Below are 17,896 nucleotides of genomic sequence, written 5' to 3'. Positions count from 1 at the left end.
ATGAGTGAACGCTGATAGGACGCATTCCTCTCATTCTCCCTCTGCTTCTCTCACCACCCGCCAGCCTGAATCTCTCTCTTGCTGACTGTGGATGGAGAAGGAAGAGGGGAACAGCCAGGCAGGTAGAAGCCCCAAATTCGCGTCCTTGTAGACCCAGGGATACAGGAGGAAAGGGGTTTCTCCTCTCCCAGCTCAAATCTGAAAAATCTCAGGGAAGGACTGTTAGTGGCCTCCTGTAAGCCATATGCCTACCTACTGGACCATCTGTTCAAGGACTGGGATGTGATTGGCTCACTTGGGTCATGTGTCTGCCTGAGGGGAGTGGGTGGGGCTCTGCTTCTGCGGGGAATTTGTGACTGAACAGGAAAAAACGGAGACACCTGTTACTCTTATCTGGCCTCGACTGAGATACACAGTAGAGAATTATGTCTTTTAACTCCATAGGGGCGGGGGGGAGAAAGAAAGCCTCATGTAAAATGAAGTGTCAGGGGCCGGCCAAGTGGCTCAGCTGGTTAAGAGCTCACTTGAGAGCACCAGCTCTGAGCAGCAGGGCTGCGGTTCAGATCCCACATTGAGGGCCAGTGACCCTGCGTTCTCTACAGCTAAGATGGTGAACAACAGCTCGACCTGGAGCTGGGCTGCTGTGAGTCGCTGGTGACAGCGTAGGCTGCAGCGGGCTGCTGTGAGCTACGTGAGTGGCTGGTAGCCACTGTGAGGGGCCGATCAAGGAGTGACAACCGATTGCCCCCCCCACCCCCGGAAGAGCGCAATGATGATACCAACATGGGCCAGTGAAGCGACGCCCTCCACAACTAGACTGAAGAACAAAAACAGCAATTTGTCTACCTGTCTGTTCCCCTTCCCCGATTCCCCAACACTGTTCCCCTCCCCCCAACTCCCCAATAAAATCTTTAAAAAAAAAATGAAGTGTCAGGACTAAAAGAAGCAGTTACTGAGACTCGAGGAAAGGACTTTCAGAGGACCACATGCAAATTAAAAATAAATCTCTGCCATTTTATATCTATTAAATTGGAGGAAGCTTTTTTTTTTAAATGGTAATACCCAATTTTGCCAAGGTTCCAGCGAAACAGCAATTGTACATTCGCTAGATGGGTTATAAGCTGGAAACGACTTGACAACATGCACTTACAGCCATTAAAGCACTTGGCTTTTCCTGAATCAGAAATCCGGAGGGAGGTATGACACAGAGCTGGCACTTCAAAGTTTGTTAAAATAATCAATGAAAAGGCATGTCCTCCAAGGGATCAATTTAAAATTAATCACGCAAGATCCTTTCAAGGTGAGAGGACGTCGTCATTAAAAATAGGAACTATAAGAACAATACTGCGGTGTGGAGAAGGCTTATCGTACAGACCTAGGAGGAGAAAAAGGAACGAGAGCGCGTGTAACATTGCCCCTGTGCTCTGCTTACAAAGTATGTAAGATTCATTTACGTATCTGGACATGGGGTGGAAAGGAAATAGAAGAAAACAAACAATTACTAGCTGAGGTGGATTCTCTGTTATAGTCTCTTAATATTTATGCACTAACATGTTTTAAATTAATTGCTATGTGTGTGAAAGCTGTTACAGCAGAAAGGCCAACAGGAGCCATCTGGATGTCACAGAGCTCCCGGGAGCCTGCCAAGAGGGAATTCTCTGTTCATTTCCCTGTCCTGGGTCTGGGGGGACCTTAGCCACGGAAGCTCCCAGAGCAATCCTGTCTGTATCTGTCCACATAAGGGGTGAGTACACAGTCTCACAAACTCAGCGCTTGGCGGGCAGGCGTGTAGAAGTGTGCAAAGCAGCATTAACCACACACAAACGTTTCCTTGTGATACTGGGGTTTATTAAAAGAAGTATGTACGTATTTGGTCTTTGTCTCCATTCCTGGCACAGAGCTCTCAAACCCTCGTACAAGAGCACGAGGAGCATCTTTTGTTCTCATGAGGTGACACTACGTGGATGCCTGGGTGGGGGCCGTCATCAGAAAGACCAGGCTAAGAGTAGAAGCTTGGAGTTTTCAGCACTGCCCCCGCCACCCCCCCACCTCCATTCTCCAGAGGAGAGAAGGGATGGGAGTGGAGTTAACAGAGGAAGCCTCCATACAAATCCAGAAAGTTCAGAGAGCTTCTGGGTTGGTGAGCGCGTGGAGGTGCTGGGAGGGTGGCGTGTCGCTCCCCTGTACCTTGTCCCACGCGTCTCTCTCACCTGGATGCTCACCTGCATCCTTTATCATGTCCTCTAATAAACCAGTAAATAGGAAGTCTGAGCTCTGTGACCCGCTCTAGCACATTAATGGAACCCGAGAAGCACGTTATGTGTAGCTGATCAGTGAGAAGCACAGGTGACAACCTGGATGTACATCTGGCATCTGAAGTTCAGGGGGGGTAGTCTTGTGGGACTGAGCCCTTAACCGGTGGGACCTGATGCTCTCTCTGGGTAGACACTGTCGGAATGGAGTTCAATCGTAGGACACCCAGCTGGTGTCACAGAAGTGCTTGCGGTCTGGGGGGCAAGCCACGCAGTTCGTGACCAGAAGTGTCAGACTGAGGTGTTCTATATGATCAGTAAAGGAGAAAGACGCAGGCGTACTGGGTTTTTCCGACATGCTTGCACACGAGCCATCGTACGCAGGACTGGCTGCATAATTTGCGAGGCCCGGTGCCAAATGAGAATTTGGGGCACCATGTTAAACAATTACTATGAATTTCAGGATGGCAGCAGTGGAACAGTGAGCCTCATGCGGGGTCCTTCTGAGGGCACGAAGCCAGCCCTGGCTGTAGGGACCGGATGCCAGCCATCTCGTGAAGGTGGGTGCATTCTCACTGGAGGTGCAACCTTTAACAGACCAGCCAGGCTCTCTCTGTGCCCCCATCTCACTGCCCGTCTCCTCCTCCCTCCGACTCTGTGTGGGACTCTGCCAGCCAGAAGCAGGCCTGCTGTGTCCCCGGGCTCTGTGGCACCACAGGCCTGCTCGCTCGGTACAGCTCAGCCCCCTGAGGGACCACTCCTTACAATCACCCGTCTTTAGACGCAGCCTGACGCATGCTCCCCCTAACTTCCCATTAAAATGCTCATAAAAAGATGGAAAGGAGAGAATTCACAACAGCAGGGACATGATGGGTAATAACCCAGCACATGCCAGAATCCAGGGGAGAGATCACAGCACAGGGTATGTGTGTGTCTGTGTGGGGGGAGGGCAGGTAGGGGGCTGCCGCTGACCCCCTCCAGCGCGGCCTGGGGCTGCAGCCATTCCAGACGCTGCATTCCTTGGCCAGGGCTCCCACCTCCCAGCTACACTGCTTCTGCCCTGCATTCCAGGGCATGGCTGAGGCTGATTCTCTTGGAAAGTTTGTAGCTCAATTTCTCCCTCTAGGCTACCCTGTATCCCTCTTATCCTTCACCACTCTCTTAATGCCATTGTCCCCACTTGTGTGTCCTCGCTGCCGTGAGATGCTGCTCTCTTCCCTGTGTCCCTTGTCACCTGTCCTAAGACCCTGACCACCCCACCCCCCAAACACACAGGAAGCCTCCTCAGGTAGACTGTAAACTTTCCACTCCCTCACCCCACCCCAGCGTCCATGGGGCGGAAAGGGGAGGTCAAGCTGTGCTCACCAGAACCCACTGATCGCTGTGCTGAGGCCCCCAGGCTCCTGGAGAGACATGACTTAGGAGACAGACCACCAGCCAGCAACATCTTCAGACGTTTCCTGCCACGGTATCCCCCAGGCCATGGCAGCAGGTGACACCCAAAGCCAAGCCTGGCTTTCCAGTTCCCTCTGCTCTGTTTTACTCCTCACTCCCACTATGCGATGACCACCCCACCCACAGGCAGACAGGACTCTGATGGGAGAACCCGTGACCTCTGTCCTTAGGGCTCTGAGGTGACCACAGGCCCCTGGGGCGCTCTTGACATTTCATGATCGAGGTCATTCATAAACTGTGAAGGATCCAGCCTGTCCCCAACGCTGTGGTTCCATAGGCCAAGCCCCTCATCCCCAAACTCTATTCAGATAAGTAAATACGGTCCTGATTACCTTTCCCACCTGCTGGTCTCCCGGGCACAGGTCCATGGGTTGGAAGGTCCTGGCTCGGCGGGAGCACACGAGGCTGCACGGCTCACACACGAGGCCTGTGCTGACGGGGCGGGAGCAGGGTTTTGAGAAGAACTTGCAGCAACCACACACGCTCTAGGATCAGGACTAACACTGCTTATGTTAACACGGCTTTATTACCTCAGATCACCTTCACCCCAAAAGGTCAAATCACAAACGCCTTTGTCATGTCTTTTGGGAACTGCCTACAAGTTCATTTATCTGAACGACAGATTGTTCCTCAACTAGATCCATTCTCAGGACAATGGGGAAATCAGACCACACGTCATGACGATAGACACACTCAAGTAACGGGCAAAACTGCCCTCTTTCCAAATGGCCGTTTGCCCGTCAAGGCTGGCTGGACCTTGCAGTGTCCACCAGCCTCAACTCTTTCATCCCTGCATCGGAAGATCCTCTCCTAACCACTCCCAAACTCTTCTAAATATCCACTGTGACCTCCCACCATGAGCCACTCTTACGGCTCCACCAGGCGCATTTATTAATTTTACCACAAGAGGGAATGAACTTGACTTTGCCCCATCAACGGATTACTTGTGTCGTCACTTTGAAGAGTCAGTGGCTGTTAGTTTTTTTTTTTTTTAAAGATTTTATTGGGGAATTGAGGGGAGGAGAACAGTGTTGGGGAATCGGGGAAGGGGAACAGACAAGTTGCTGTCCTTTTGTTCTTCAGTCTAGTTGTGGAGGACGTCGTTTTACTGGCCCATGTTGGTATTGTCATTGTGCTCTTCCCTGATGAGGCAGATCGGTCGCTGGCCATTGGACAGCCGCTCACCGCGGCTCACGAAAGTGGGGCTGCCACTACAGCCTACACCGTCGCCAGCAACTCATGGCAGCCCAGCTCCAGGTGGAGCTGTTGTTCACCATCTTAGCTGTAGAGGGCGCAGCGTCACTGGCCCTCATGTGGGATCTGAACTGGGACTCTGCTGCTCAGAGCTGTCGTCCAAAGCCAACTCCTAGGCAACACACGCCACTTGGCCGGCCCAGTGGCTGTTAGTTTCGAAACCCATTGGCCTCTTTGGAGTTCAGCGTTGACTCTATTTTAACATTAAACCTCCATGTGGTGAGTATTTCTGTAACTCAACAGCCTTCGTCCTCTCAGGCCCAGGGCTGAGTCTGCGGACTTCCTGCTCCAGCCTCACGCAAGCCCTCCGTTCCCTCTGAGGTTGAAACCACCCGGCTATGTCGTCATTAGCCCCTCTGCCATGCTGTGCATTCATTCATTCACCCAACAAATATGCACTGAATGGTTTCTCCAAACTGGACATTACTTTACACCCTGTTCTTTCCTCTACCAGCCTCCTACTCAAATGTCCCCGTTTGTTGGGGACGTTTTCTTTGCCTCGGCTCTTGCTGTCATCCCCACCGTCCTAACTGCAGTGACTTTCAGCTTCTCCTCACGCGCCCACTCCTGTGAAGTGCTCTGGACTCGGCCATGCCCTGGGGATGCCCCACCTTTGCGAGGCCTTCACGTGTGTGATTGACACCTGAGTGTGCTCTTCCTGCCCGGCCCCTCGCTGGTCCCTCTCCCACGTGAAGGCTGCACTGAAAGCACTTTGATTGCTGAGGAAACATCTGCCACTGGGAGCGAAAGCTCAGACTCTACATTGCTGCCTTCGGTTGGCTTCTTCAGAAGGAGGCCCTGAGACAAAGCTTTGCTTATTAAGCAGGTGCTGGCCCCGCTTACCTGGCACTGAGGGAGTGGGATGAGCAGGTTGCCCTGTTCCCAGGACAAACTGACCGGGGGTAAGCAGCGTGTTTCTCAGCCAAGCAAAACGGTGAGTGCATCAGGATCTGAGGCTGGTCCTGGCCAGGAAGACAGGTGGCTGCCACCTGAAATGGTTTTCCCGTGGGGCACAGAGCCAGGGTCTGGCTCAAGAAAGGCAGGCAATGTATGGGTCAGTGCAGGTGGCTATAGCGAACATGAACGATTATGAGGCTTAAATAAGATAGAATGTACAGCCTGGAGGCTAGAAACCCAAGATCAAGGTGTCGGCAGGTTTGGTTTCTCCCTACACCTCTGTCTGTAGTTTGTAGACGGCGCCTGTCCTGTCCTCACCTGGGCTTCTGTGTGTGTGTGTGTGTGTGCCCCAGTGTCTCTCCCTGTGTGTCCTAATCTGCTTCTCTTACAAGGACAATCAGTCAGGTGGGGTTAGGGCCCCCGCTAATGGCCTCATTCTACCTTAATGACCAAGTACTGTCACACACTCTAAGATACTGGGGATTAGGAAGTGAACATGAGTTTTGGGGAACGCAATGTAGTCCGTAACAGGCAGTCAAGCCAAGTTCTCCCCAGCGGGAGGAGGGGGTGGCCTCCGAGCAGAAGTTTGGAGGGCACTTCGGGGCAGTGACTGAGCCTGTCTGAGGGGTGACAGGAGAAGCATCGGAGAGCTGAACTCACGGTGAGGCCACGCAGTCCTGGGCCTGGTTGGGTGTAAGGGAAGCTTGGAAGGTGGTGTGACGGGGAAGGGGTGGCAGTGCTAGATCCCAGTGGTCAGAGCCTGGTCACTTGAGGCTGACTCTGGAGACACTGGCTTGATGCCACGTCCTCTGACCTCAGGCTGGCTCAGATGTGGGGGTCTCCTAGGGCGGCAGGCAGGAGGACCTGGGGGGCAGGGAGGAGGCTGGGGGACCAGATGGGACAAGTGGGAGATTCCAGGGAGGTCAAAAGGTCCCTTGCATCTGGAGTTGTGCTGGGAAATACCCCAGCCTCTGGCCTCCGGTGGCTAACTGGGGCTGACACGTGGCCCGTCCGAAATGAGGTGTGCGGTTCCTGTAACACACATCGCCCTGGGGAGACGTAGCAGCAGAAACATGTAATGCACCTCCCCGGATAGCGTTACCGTGATTACACTTTCCAAGGATCCTGTGCTCTCCCTATTGCTTCATGCCAAACCCAATGTTAAATTAACTTCACCAGTTTCTTTGTACTTTTTTTTAACTTTGACGACTGGATTTTTACAAGGTGGATAGTGAGCGCTGTCGCTTCTCTGGCTGAGACAGAGAGCAAAGAAGAGGAGGAAAGGGAAGCGGAAGGAAGAGAAATGCTCTTTGCTACGCCTTTGCTACAAAGTTATCAGGCAGTGAATGCTTACAATGGCCCCAGCACTGGGCAAAGAGCTGTCACTCATAACATCTCATCTCATCTCCACAGCTACTCTGTAAGCTTTCTATTACCGTTACCCCATGTTACTGACGAGGAAAATCAGAGACGTGTAAGGAGCTGGCGCAAGGTCCTACAGACAGTTAATGGTAGGGCTGGCATGTGTCCGTCCTACCGACACTCTTATCCTTTGTCCTGTATCCTGACGCACCCTCCAGCTAGAAGCTTTATGTACGAGCGTGTCCTCACTGACTTCTCACGTCATCTCTGGACTGAGGCTGCATTATGTAATTTTTTTCAGTTAGAGAGCTCACTGTTTCTTGAGCAAAAATAAGAGGGCTCCCACTGGCTTCAGTGGTTCTGGAGGTCAGACCTCACACCCAGCCTGCGGGGATGGTCTCCACCCTCCACCACTTCTGTGGTTGCGATGGAAGAAGCCAGGTCCTCTGAAACCCTGGCTCAAGAAAATTGGATGGGACCTAATCAGCTGAAAAAACAAGGCTGCAAATTGATCCTGACATGGAAGTCATCAAGAATCTGCAGCAAAATTTCCAAGCTGTCAAAACAGTTCAATACATATTCACTTAGAGCGCGGGGGATTAAGAACTCCAATTCTCCGGCAGACACCGGTGACAAGTGGAGGGGATGAATGGGCCATTATGAATCTAATGTGACGCTAACTGTCTCTGAGCAGCCAGGACGCAGCGCCACCCTCTCCTGCAGCAGGCTCTTCTGTCTCCAGGACGGCATAGCTGACTGACAGGTGCCTGCTGGCATCAGAGGCTGACGGCTGCCCTCTTGGTCCAGTCTGAGCTCAGAAGTCCTGCTGTCGCGATTCCAACCCAACCCTGTCTGGGCCGAGCTGTGGTGCTAAGCTAGCTCTTGGCCGGGACAATCTGCTACAGCGCCTCTCTCCACAGTGAGCGATGCCCGCCTCGTGCTGAGGGAACCTCCCGCCAACACCGCCAGCCTCTGCGATCTGCTAGGGGCACCAGGAGACACTGGACACTGTCTTCCTCCCACCCCCACCCCCCAAGAGCTAAGGAAGGCTGTGGAGCCTCAGCTGGGAGACACAGTCAGGACACACCTCTCTCCCCACCTGCTCGCCTGCCTCTGACGGCTTCCTTCCTCCTGCAACTCTCTCGAGGCCAGAAGGGGTGGGCTTCCACGTCCTCTTCCAGTCTGATGGAGTGTCCCCTATACCTGTACTTCCTCAGGAGGCACACGTCCTCCCCTCTCCTAGAGCATTGGTGGTGCAATGGCTGCCAGGGAACTTCACATACGGGTGAGACCGATGAAAAACACATCAGCCTGGTACTTTCAAAACTGACCCCATCCCATAAGACACCAGCTCTTCTGGCCAAGCCTGCAGACTGGGTAGCAGACCATTCTCGGGGCCATGAGCGTTCTGAGTGCCTCAAAGGCAGGAAAGCGGAGGGGAACCGGGATTACTTAGACCCAGAGACAACTGAAGTATTCATAGTAAGGTACGCGTGTGTCCCAACACAGAGCAAAACGGTACACTTTCAAATTCGTCGGGAGCCTCATGGCTGAAGTCTGAGCATGAGCCACTGAAGACACAGACTGACCTTGAAAGATGTTCCTTCTTATGGAACATTTTGCTGGCAGCATTCAGGGCGATATGTTCATTATCTGGTGATAGCTGAGGTGTCCAGCCCGTGTCTGACATGGCGGCTTGTCTGCCAAGGTCATGCCTGTGGCTCCCATATGGAAGGACAGAACTCGGTTCCAGGGCCACAGGCTGGCTCCCTGGGGTGGACCAGTTGGAGCAGAAGTCTGAGTTTTTGGTGTCAACAAGGAACAGTGGAATCAATAGCGCACGGCCTGTCCCTGAGATCTTTTGCTTAGATGTGACCCGCACTGCCAGCAGTCACACGTCATGGGCCACAGCATGTCACACAGCCAGTCCTGAGCTCAGCAGGGTAGGCTGTGTCGTCCTCCTGCAGGGAGGGGGCCTGGGCCAGAGGGACTCGATAATATAACACAACCTTTCGTAAGAGTAAAGGGGCAACGTCCAGGTCTGACAAAGAAGCAGGGACAGGAGCCCAGGACTCAGGGAGACGAGTGGCCAGTGCAAGCTCCCAGGGCGGAGCTGCCAAAGGACAGGCATGTCCCCATCCTCCCTGTAAATGTGCTGGCTTCCCTGCAGCACTAGCTGGCTCTCACTTCCTGAGCATCTGACGATGTGCTTTGTGTGAGTTTTACTAGAGGCCAGGCGAGGAGACGAATTTCATATCTGAGTCTGTGCAGAGCAGGAAGAGACCAGCCACGGTGGGGGTAAGAAGCACAGAACAAAAGTTCAGAAAAGCAGGAAACTTGAGGCAGGCATGACCGAGAACCGATGCCCCCGGGAACTCTCAGAACTCTGAGGCGGGCACTGGAATTCCCACAGACAGAGGAAAAGGGGCCTGCACCACCTTTCTCTAAGGCTCAGCCTTCTCAGCAAAGATCTAGGTTACACGTAGGGCAAGCATGCATTTTTAAATTAGAAACTAATTAGCAAATATTACGGTTGTTTGAAGAACTCCAACCGCATCTGTCAGTGATAGGAAGCTGAGTGAGGTGGGTAAATGGAGGCCTCTCCTGGGCTTCGGCCGGAAGTCACTCACTGAAGGACCTTAACTCTTGTGTGCTGCCAAGAGTGTACAATTAGGTTTTCTCCTTAACTAATGAAGGCGAATAGAGTTAATAAATGTTACCCAAAGCTTTAAAAATGACCTCAAATCGCTAAGATAGAAGTAGAAGGTTCTGGCGTTAAGTTCAAGTACATTTTTTTTTTTAAAGGATCTAGATTCCACATGTAAGTGAAGCCATGCGGTAGTTACCTTTCTCTGTGTGACTTATTTCCGATAACAAAACAAAAACAGGTTCATAGAAGCAGAGATCAAACTGGTGGTTGCCTGAGGGGAGGGGTGGGGGTGGGTGGAAAAGGTCAAAGGGAATATTGTCGGTGATGTCATGAGAAGTGTGCACGGTGTCTGAGGGGTGTCGGACTCAGTGTGGCAGTCACATCACAAGCTACATAAACACCGAATCGTTGGATCGCCCACCTTACATAAAACAAACTGTAATAAAAATTGTAGATGGGAAATGCCCAGGACAAAGAAATAAAAATAGGAGATAGCCTATGATCACAGTTTTAGAAGAAAAAACATACATATATGCATTGAAGAAAAAACTGAAAATCAATAAACCATTTTTTTAAAGAAGGCATCTAGATAAAGATTCAACCCAGAGTCAACCTTGCTGTTTGTGTCCCCCCAAGAGAGGGTAAGTTCAGCTCCATTTCATCAGCCTTCACTGCAGCAGCAAGAATCGCACACCAGGAGAAAATGAATGGGCGCGTTAAACATGTGTAAATAAATAAGGCCAGCGCACACGAGAATGCACAGATCGATATAGCTTATGTTTGCTGTAGCGCTGGGAAACCGGGCCTCCCTCTCACATGAAACCTGAAGAAACGAAATTTCCCCCGTGGCCAGTGAGAGTGCCTCCCCATGAATTTGGTCTTTGAACATGGGTTGCACGCCAGCAGTGCACTTGACATTGAGTGTGCGTCTAGGTGTAGACACAGCCTTGGAGCGAGTAAACCCCAGGTCCTTACCTGTGGCATGCGGCCCATGTGTTCGTTTGGGTTTCCTCAAAAACAGACCTTACACTGAGGGTGTGAGTGCAGACATGGTTCCAGGAGGTGATTCCAGGACATGCCCGTGACAATGGGGCCGTGGGACAACGGAAGAAGCTCAGCCAGCACAGGGTGTGTTGTCAAACGGAAGATCTGCTGGGCATAGGACGTAACGGGCTGAATCCCAGTGGAGAGGCATGGAGCCCACACACGACGTTCATGTGAGGGTGACCTCCCAGGGGGCAGGGGAGCTCGGGGATGGTGCCCTGACCACCTTTGTTATTGTTAGGGGTCCCTGGAGGCAGGGTACGAGGTCTCTGCGGAGACGGATGGATGGAAATCAGCAGTGATTGACCGTGATGGCAAGAGCAGAAGAGGGACAGGTGGGGACAGTCCCTGTTTGTCGGCTCCTTGATGCGCTAGGGTTTCTTGCTGACTTTTGTACAGGTTTTGATGAGAAGAGGGAGACCTCAGCTATGAGGTCCCGCTCGCCCCAGGTTATGTCTTTTCCTTCTGTTTGGCAATATCCTGTTACAGACATCTAATCTTTGCCCATCCATGTGGTCTGAGGAGATGCAACCAAGAAAGCAGGCTGAAGGCCGAAAGCAAGCAGAGTCCAGCCTGAACCCCAAGGAGGAAGCTGCCTGCGGTGTTAGCCCCGCGCGTGGTCACATAACGTGAGCCAGGCAGCTGCGGTTCTGCCAACGCCGCCTGCACCCTGGTTCTGAGGCACATGCTCCCTCCGGGAGAGGAGCCATATGCTCTCTGGAAAAACCTCACCAGGGACTTTCAGAGGTAAATAAAGCAGGTCCGCCTGGCACGTCTTCACAGCGGGAAACACCACAGCGGTGCCCACCACACCATTCCTTAATTATCTCAGCGCAGCACAGAAGCCAGAAAGCCCCAATCATTAACTTTTATGGAGGAGATTTTCCACGAGGCTGCCCAGGTCCCACCCCACTCTTCAGAACCGGAAATGATATACCCAGAGCAGCTTGGCGTTTGAAAGCTGGAAGGTGGCCACAATCTATCTAAGACGGTGATTCTCAGCCGGGGGTGACTTTGCCCCCAGGAGACGTTTGGCAATGTCTGGAGACATTTTGGTTGTCACAATTGGCATCTCGTGGGTGGAGGCCGGGAAAGCTGTTAAACATCCTGCAATTTACAAGACGGCCCCACAACAAAGAATTACCCAGCCCCCAAATACCAATGTGCTGAGGCTGACAAACTGGTGTAAGGAGCTGGTTCTGCTGGAAACAGAGTATGATGGACCCTTAGACAACTCTCTTGCAATTAATTCTTATGTTACCCCTTCAACCTTGACTCTGCCCCTCGCAGACCCCCTGATTTGGTAACTAAGGTTGAAGCAATACCTCCTTCCACTTTCCAGCCCTGTTATAGTCTCAGAATTATCTTCTGAACTCAACAGTTAGTCCCTTTTGTGGTTCTGTTCTTGGAATTTACCTCTCGATGTCCCCTCCCCAACTCTCAGTTACATTTAAAATTCCTCTGGCAACTTTTGTCTGCCTTCCTTCATTGTAAGCCCAGGGCTTCCCTGTCCCGTGAAGCAATGATGTTCTATGCTCTGGGCTCCCAGGCCCCACCTCTGACAGCTGGAGCCCTCACTTCCAGTGGCCACGTCACCGTGCCATGTGGGCGAGGCGCCCCTGGGTGCCGGCTGCAAAGGCGGACGGCCTCCCGGTAGAGCTGCCAGCACCCCCAGCAGGGTGATCTTCAGGCCCGGGGTTAAGGGTGAACAACTTGTCCTGACTGGTGTACAAAGTCCAGTGGCAGTTGGCTTGGGACTGTCCTGATTTTAAAGCGGAAAGTCCTGCATCCCAGGACTGCCCCAGGACGGCTGCCCACGCCACCGGGGAGGTGTGTGTGTGTGGGGGCAGCAGGTGGAGGAGAGCAGGGCACAGCTGCTGCCTCCGCGGGCGTTCGGACAGCCTGGTCCCCTGCTGCTGAGTAATCGCTTCTCGGGTTTAGGTCTGGAAGTGTGTCCAGGAACTCAGACTTAACGGCTTCATGCCATGTAGCTGAGTGCAAGAAACAATAAGAAAAGAAACACATTGGAAAGCCTTGGCGATGCTTATAGACTTACAGGAAGTGGAGAGAAACGTGGGTCCCTGGGCTCAGGAAATAAAAATGCATCTTTATACTTACAATGCAGGCTTACAGCTTTCCAAAATGCCTCTCCATCTATCGCCCCATTTTTCATTTTCATAGCCCCCACATGAGGGTGTGACATGACAGAGTCCGTTATTCCAATTTATACTTTGGAGAAGCGGGCCCCAAAGAGTTAAGTAACTTGTGCCAGCCGCATGTCTAGGTAAGGTGTCTGGGCTTTGACCTTGAGGCAGGCTGCTGGACACAGTGGGGATTGCTGGGCTTTGGAATTAGGCAGACCTGGTGGGATCCCCGATTTTTTACTTACTGATGCCATGACCTTGAACAAATAACCGAAGTCACAGCTTCCTCTCTTGGGAAAGCGTGGGAAACAGCGTCTCCCATGCGAGGGCTGTTTTGAGGATGAAATGAGCTCACCCATTTCAAGGGCCTCGTAAAGGCCTCAGTAATGGTCTCTACACGTTCGGGGTCTTCATTATGAATATCAAAGAGCACGGGTGCCCTTAAACTGAAGAAGGTCCCACTGCTTCGGGCCACTCTTGTGGCCTCTCTTCCTTGTGCTTCTACCGCTTGGCTCTCAGTGCGCCCAAATCAATTAAACAGCCTCTCTTCAGGGATGAGAAGGCCGATGTGCTTTTGAGGGGATGCTAATTACACTTGATAGCTCCGCTAATAATATGAGATCAAAAGCTCTGGAAGTGTGGTTTTCAGATGTACAGGACAGCCATGGCGACGGCAGGCTGGTCTCCGGAGCATCTGCGAGCTTGTTTACTTGGCTTCTTTTCACTGGGTAGTGTTTGCACACACACAGACATCGAGGAGCAGAAACAGTGTCATTGGCAAGCCCCGGGAGTGGTGAGGAATTTCAGCTTTCTAACTTATTTACAAGCAGAGGTGCCCCTGAGCCCTGTTCGTGTCAAACCAGCTTAGAGCTCACCGCCTCCCTGACCGGCGCTGGCTTCCACCTCTGTTCCTGCAGAAGACAGGCCACCAGAGTCCTGGGTGAGCTGCCCTGAATGAGTGCTGAGCAGTGGCCCCAGCAGCATGAGACTGGACCAGAACGGTGGGCACGGAGAGGCGCTGCCCAGGCCCCTGCCAACCACGGGGAGGGCACGCGGCAGATGCCTCTGCCATCGCTGCCTTGGGTTTTCCTCCTTGTCCTGCTGAGCATACAGGCCTGGCCACTCCCCACCATGGAGGCAACTCCAATGGGCGTGCTCAGTCCACAGCCCCTCGGCTTGACCTGGGCTTGCTGAGCTCATGCTACTGCCACCTTGTCCACCTACCAGTCGTGTCCCCGCCCTTTCTCCCACAGCTGTTAACCCCCAGTAAACAGCCTGCAGCCCAGACTTCATTTCAGACTCTGCTTCTGCACAGCCCGAGCTGTGACCAGGTGTATGCTGCAAATCGAGGGGTGAAGGGTGCGGCCCTGGGCTCTGGGCGACTACAGTGAAGGGCGAGGGACTCTGTCCAGGGGACTCTGCAACTCCATCCTTGCCCTCCAGCCTACAGACACTGAGGGTGAACTCACTACGCTTGTTTCCGGGTAGAGGGGAGGCCCGTCAGGGCTCTAAGCAGAGCAAAAATGGCTGGCAGTGCCTGGGAGGGATGTGTGTGTGTGTGTGTGTGTGTGTGTGTGTGTGTGTGTGTGTGTGAGTGTCTGTGTGTGTGTGTGTGTGCGTGTGTGTGTGTGTGACTGGAGCATGAGGCGACTGTGAGCTCTAGGGGGCTGGGTGCGGGGAGAGCACGGCTGTGAGGAACGCTTCCTCGGCCATCAGTCCGGCATTGGCTCCTCACTGCCTCGCGCCGTCTGGCCCATGGGTTGGTGTCAGAAGGCCGCACAGCATGGCCCTCCACCCACCGTGACCCCAAACTCCCACCCCCACCCTGAAACAGAAACATTTATGGGGGGAAAAAAAGTTGTCTAGTCTAGCTTTGGAGGGTGAATCAATCAATTCAATGAACCAAGAAATGAACTAATTTCACCCTTTTCAGTTTGTGTTTTTTAAAACCCACTTAATAGCTGTTGCTTGGCTATAATTGAGACCTAAGAGTTTCCAGTGTCTTTTAGCCAAAGTGGCCATAACTTCCTGGAAATGAAAAACTGACTCTATGAGCTACACATAAGCTTTCATATGTTACTGAAAATGCCAGAATAATATTAACAATGTTAATAATAATAGTAGCTAGCCTCTGTACATTACTTTACAATTTACCAAAATTTTCACATTCTTTCTTCATCTCCACAACACTTTCACAGGATGGGAGAAAACCACTGTCTTTTAAAGATCTGGTCTCTGAGGGATTTGGTGACTTTCTCAAGATCACAAAGCTAAAAATGACCGAGCACAGCTAATGTCACTGTGGCCAGGTCATGTGATGGCAGATGGGACACGCCATAATCCCAGTTAGGAGCCGGGCTCCTCATCTAACCCCAAAGATAAGAATTATTCACAAGCACAGTAATCTTGGAAAACCATCTGAAACGATGGAACACTTTCGTTGCATAGATGCTGACTTTTCGCACCTGTTAATTAGCCAGACCTATAAATAAGTGAGATGTGTGAAGGCGGCACGTGTCACAACGTGCGAAGTATCATTCTCTTCAGCACGGGGCAGCAGTTCTCAACCTTCCTAATGCCGTGACCCCTTAATACAAGTTCCTCATGTTGTGGTGACCCCCCAACCATAAAATTATTTTCATTGCTACTCTGTAACTGTCATTTTGCTACTGTTATGAATCGTAATGTAAATATCTTTTTGTTTTCCGATGGTCTTAGGAGACCCCTGTGAAAGGGTTGTTCGACCCCCAAAGGGGTCGCGACCCACAGGTTGAGAACCGCTGGCATAGGGAAATACGACTTGGCATCCCAACCCATCATAATGAAGAGGAGGCCTGTCCGTGGTCTGCAATTCTCATATCCCGGCAGCTGAGCCGGCCGGGACCCGGCCTGGCACTTCCCTCCTGAGCACAGAGGGGAGGCTGAGGGGCCACTGTTTGCTGAGCAGCTACTATGTGACAGGTGCTGGGCACACGGCAGGGCACCACACACGTTTTTAAAAGTCTTCCCAATAACCCTGCCACCAAAGTCCATGGAACCTCAGAGGGGAAGGAGGCTGAAGGTCACTATGGCCAGTCCCTGCTCCTTGAATTCACCTTGAACCCCTCCTTCTGCCCAGCAAGCAGGCGTAAGGCGGAGTTCTGCTGTGAGAGCCTCCTGTCGGAGCGTCGCCTTCCTGTTTTCCGTGGCACCAGCCTGGCACTCAGGCCTCCTCACGCTCTTCCTCTGTCCCCCTTTCCCCACTCCTCTTTGCCTGGCCAAACCTTGCCCACCCCTCATTCAAAGGCTGCTCGCCCCCCCACCCCCCCACCCCGAAGGTCTCGGTCACCCATCCAGTTTCCCTGTCCTGTGATCTCCCTCCTGAGCTGGCGCCCTGAGGCAGGTGCCCGCTGCGTTAGAATACAGGCATCTTCACCAGCTGGAGCAGACTCGTCCCCGTGGCTGGTGGCCAGCTCCGTGTCCATCAAGCCGGGTTGTGTGTTAGGCGAGAGCAGTGGGCAGAGAGGGGTGTGGACTTGCTGCTGCAGGCTGGTGCCTCTGAGGCCCCCTGGCTCTCCAGGACAAACTCTCTTTATTAAAGCACAGAGCAGACCTCCGCATGGTGGAGGCTTCCCCGGGAAGGAGAGCCATCATGTGGATTGGCACTCCTAATTGTCCTCTCAGTGTGCATTAAGCTGCCATTATCTGCATTAAGTTCATTAGCCCTGCACTCCTAATGGCCCCATGCTTGCACAGATCTGAGACATCACGGACAGTCCCTTCCCAGGCGACCACGGTGCACGGCCACACCTGTCTCCCTGCCCTTGCCATGTGGGCACCTCCTTCCTGGGATGGGAGCCTGGCTGCGCCCCAGCGGCCCCGGTGCTCTGAGGATGTCAGGGGCCCAGCCCATCACCTGTGTTCTGTGACTACCCGAGGGGGACGGGTGGCCCTCTTAGGGTTCCACTTCCATTTCCCCATTGCTCCTTTTCAACAGCCGCTGTGGTTTGCCGGTAACGAGAGGGGCGGTGCTCAGCAACGGCAGAGAGCCACCAAATGGGGGGACCTCAGGACCTCGGGGAAGAACAGGTCCAGCGCCTTCCTTCTCCAAGGTGGGAGACGGAGGCCCGAGGGCTTGGGTTTCTCACCCAGCTGGGAAGAGGGAGCCCCAAGTCCCAAGTCCAGGCCCTAGGACTCCAGGCTCGGTGCCTGTTCTCCTGCAAAGTGCCACATTTGTAGATCTCTCAGCTACCCAGAGGGCCCTGCCCATGGCGAGACTGGGCATGTCCCCACGGAAGTGTGGTTGGGAGAAGGGGGCTCCTTCTCCATTCCCCCACTCATTCCTTTACTCCGCAGATACATTTATGAGTCTCTGCGCCATGCCAGGTTCCATGCTCTCAGTGATGAAGGCTCCTGGGGAGTTTACAGAGCACTGGTGGAGACAGCTGATTTAGGATAATTACATAAAGAACACACAACTATCCACTTGTGAAATGAAGGAAGAGAGAAAGGGGGGGCAGAGGAAGAGAGAGAATGCAGGGTGCTGTGAGTATAATAACAGTGGGGGTCAGAAGCGGCTACCCTGCGTAGAAGGAGCAAAAGCCAAGATCTGAAGAATATCAGTAGTAAACTAGATGTGGGGAAAGGAGATATAAATATATAGGAACCGGAGGCAACAGTCCAAAAACAGAGCCACACGGGGGGGCTCATGCTCTCCTTGATGCTCAGAGTGAGTGGATCTGAAGGTGTCAGCCAACTGACGGAACAGCATGAAAAACTGACACATGGAACAATATGAACCGATGCGTGGAACAGCATGAATGGATGCGTAGAACAGCATGAAAAACTGACACATGGAA

The 17,896-nt window shown here is 52.7% G+C and overlaps 1 protein-coding gene across 1 annotated transcript in view; it reads right to left on the bottom strand.

Moving 5' to 3' along the window:
• MTHFS (methenyltetrahydrofolate synthetase) overlaps nucleotides 1-17,896 on the bottom strand; it is a 139,430-nt gene that overhangs the window by 456 nt on the left and 121,078 nt on the right. The gene's annotated exons all lie outside the window — the stretch shown is intronic.

This window comes from Hipposideros armiger, unplaced genomic scaffold (genome assembly GCF_001890085.2).
Source record: "Hipposideros armiger isolate ML-2016 unplaced genomic scaffold, ASM189008v1 scaffold_48, whole genome shotgun sequence".
In the NCBI taxonomy this organism is placed as follows: Eukaryota; Metazoa; Chordata; class Mammalia; order Chiroptera; family Hipposideridae; genus Hipposideros; species Hipposideros armiger.
This window is presented reverse-complemented; position numbering and strand designations above follow the sequence as displayed.